At 41.5% G+C, this 3,279-nt stretch overlaps 1 long non-coding RNA gene across 1 annotated transcript; it reads left to right on the top strand.

The window, feature by feature from the left end:
- Nucleotides 1-583: 583 nt before the first annotated feature.
- LOC103254519 lies at nt 584-1,995 on the top strand. The gene is made up of 2 exons (XR_503961.1): nt 584-792; nt 933-1,995. It is a non-coding gene; the product is annotated as an uncharacterized LOC103254519 (long non-coding RNA).
- Nucleotides 1,996-3,279: the final 1,284 nt, after the last annotated feature.

A 3,279-nucleotide genomic window follows, 5' to 3' on the forward strand; every position in this document is an offset into this window, starting at 1 on the left:
GCTGTCATAGCCCTGCGGGTGCACACGAGCGCGTGTACCCGAGCACACCCGCGGGCTCACCCCAAGCGCGCACACGTGCTGCCACGGGGAAGGAAGACCCACACAGCCGCCTCTGTCGGGGAAGAACCCGTGGAGCGAAGTGCTTTCGGCGGAGACTGCTCGCGTCTCCAGGCTGCCTCGGCTCCCCCGCTCCGCCCCCCGGGCTCCCGGTCCAATCCGCGCACGCCGCCTGGCCGCTTTCTCGCGCGGAGGAGCGCGGCTGCGGGGCTGCAGGTCACTCCCGTCGCTCAGTCTCCCTCTGGGTCGGGAAGCGGCGCCAAGCCCGGGGCTCTGGGGGTCTCCGTGGGAGTCCAGGGGGCGCCGCATCCGAGTTCGAGACCTGGAGGGTCACACGCCGCATAGCAAGACTCCACGCAGAAAAAGCAAAGGGACGCCGCGGACAAATATCCCGGCGGACACCACGGAAGTCCAGGAGAGTCTCCACTAAAACCCTCATTGCTTCCCCTGAAGCTTTCTGTTCCCCGAAGTGGAAAATGGATGTTTCCGAGAAGTCCACGGACAGAGCCCGCCGCGCACGGAGGCCGCAAACTCTCAGACGCCCCGGGAGAAAAAGCGCTTCCATCCTCGTTTCACTTTCAACTTGGTCGCTTCTGGGACTTCACTGGAGGGCCGTGGAGTTGCACCAGCCCGGACTACAGGCAGATCCGAGCGAGCACTTCCAAGTACTTTAGGACGCGGGGGTGACTCCTTTTTCCTTCAGGATTGTCCCATTTGCCACCCTTTCCTGCTGAGGTGATAGGAACCGCTAAGAGTCTAGGAGATAAGGATTTGCAGTTCCCTCTGGGGACCACAGTGTATGCAGAGAGAATGAATGAGACGTCCAAAGACCTTGCATCGCTAGGCTGAATAACTTTTCTTCTTTTTTTTTGTAGTGCCCGGACTGAGGCAGGGAGGAGACTCACTTAAGCCAGCTGTAAGAAGTCAAGAAGTCAAGGTTGGGAACGGAACGAGGTTCAGATATCATCCCGGCATGTTTTTAAAGAAAAGCTGGGAGGAGGAGGGTGTCTGCTTGAGAAAGACAGAATCAACCTTTCCTTAACGTGGGCGGTATTGTTGCTTAACTTTTCAGTCTGCTTGCAGGTTGCAAATCCTACCAGGCTCAAGCACCCTCTTTCGGTTTACTTTTGCCTTCCTGTGTATTATGCATTATATTTGAAAGTGCTTTCCACTACTGTCCCCATTTCACCCCAACAATCTCTCCCAAAGCCAGATACCTTTCATTCTCCAGGTAGGGTATTTGTTCTTTTCCCTCCTACACAAGCTGATTAGAGTGTGCAAAGAGAGAGGAAGAAGCAAGCTTTGTTTTGTGTGATTGTCACTAGAAAGTGGCAAGACCTTGAGGAAGAGGCCAGGATATTCTTCCCCAAAGGATGCGAGAGCTAACGGAAGATTCTCTTTATTTTATTCCTCCGGGGAGATCCAAAACTAGAATGTTTACAAGAACAATTTCTAGTTTGCTTAAATAATTCTTGTTATTAGCCAACTCTGAAGTTGGTATACTTCTAAGAATTCAAGCAAGTTCCTTGTAGAATAGGGTTCCTTTACACATTAGCATTTAAACAGAAGCCTTTTTTTCTGTCAATAATTTAACTTGACTTTTTCCTCAATAGGAAATCTGCCTCGACTTTCTTAATGTGTCCCCAGATTTACTGTGTATGCCAAATTACTTTTAAAATAACATCAACTTACTCTTTCTCCCAGATCATTTTTCTGAGGACCAATGGTCATAAGTGTTGGATTGCCTATTTCCCCAGAATAATCCAGGATTTGGAAAGCAAAAAAAAAAAAGTATTTTGCTAATTTCAGACAGTTAATGGAAATGTGAATGTTTAACAGTTAAAATGATAAATACCAAAAGATAACATGGAGTTTTGTTTTGTTATATTGTTATTTGAGTTTCTTCTAGCATAGTAAAAGCTATGATCCACTCTAAAATTTGGTGTTGCCAATTATTTGCATACCCCATATGTTTTCTTATTTATGGAGATGTTTTAAGATATCACGTTAATCTATTTTTAATTTCAGGTATACTTTAAGAAGCTTATTTTAAATTGGAATATCTTTAAATTTTCTGTGCTATAAATCTACTAAATTACAAGCCTTTGATTATGTTTTGCTAACATGATGTAATATAATGTAGTATAATACAATATAATACGTTCTCTGATCATTCAAAACTGGAAATTGGTGTGAAGAAACAACAAGAAAATACAAATTTCTTAAGTAAAGGGATAACATTAAAAGAAAAAAATGAGTTAAACAGAATAAATGAAATCTAAACATTGCAATTTTCTTTAGTAACTATTATAGCTATGGTCTACATAGTTTTGAAATATAAAAAGAGGAGTGCTTATCTTAGGAGCTTGTTTCTTATATTGTGCTTGACCATAAAGTCCTAGAATACAATGTATTTTGGCAACTAGATCTCACCAAAAACATGCTTTAACTGACATCTAAACAGATTTGAAGACTCGACATGTGCTTCCATCATATGTAGGTAAACAGATTTCTCATTTGACCTCCCTTCCCCCAAATCAAATGTATTTAGTATTTGGTATTCTTTTGGGTTACAGAAAACATTTTTCTCACTTTGTTGTTTCTTGATTTTTTTTTTTTTGCTTGAGTTATATAAAACACATTTACTTTTATTTTTTCCTATGTATTTGCTATATATGTTAACCTCTGTAGATCATGATAATGGTACACTAAGAGATCAAGGTCTACATAATGAAAACTGAATCTAGCACTGGAAACCCAGTACATTACTGGATGGAAGTGGTCATTTCTTTTAATAAGACAAATGTTTGTTGAACTTTAATTACTGAAATGCAAATTCAGTGTTTTTTTAAAGATTATATCCTCTACAAGAAGTTTTTGAGAGAGCTCAAAGAAAATGACTTATTTCAGAGATAAACATTGCTGTAAAGAAAGAATAATTCATAAACAGTATTGAAAGTAGGGAGTAAATTTTATCCTTTGTCACTGTCCATCTTTTTTCTTACTTATTTGCTTATATCCTGTTCTCAACTCCAGATATTTGTTGAATACTCCCACTTAGTTACCCAAGAACCCCAAACTGTATCATTCTATCCAAAAATATCTAATCCGAAGAAGAATGCAGCATTACTGTGCTTTCTCCTTTTCATCAAAATTCCCATATTAGGTGCATCTAACTGAGCTTTTTAATAATGAAACAGTTATATCAGGACTAGCAGTCTG

This window comes from Carlito syrichta, unplaced genomic scaffold (assembly GCF_000164805.1).
Source record: "Carlito syrichta isolate Samal-C Ts95f unplaced genomic scaffold, Tarsius_syrichta-2.0.1 Scaffold283308, whole genome shotgun sequence".
Lineage (NCBI taxonomy): Eukaryota > Metazoa > Chordata > Mammalia > Primates > Tarsiidae > Carlito > Carlito syrichta.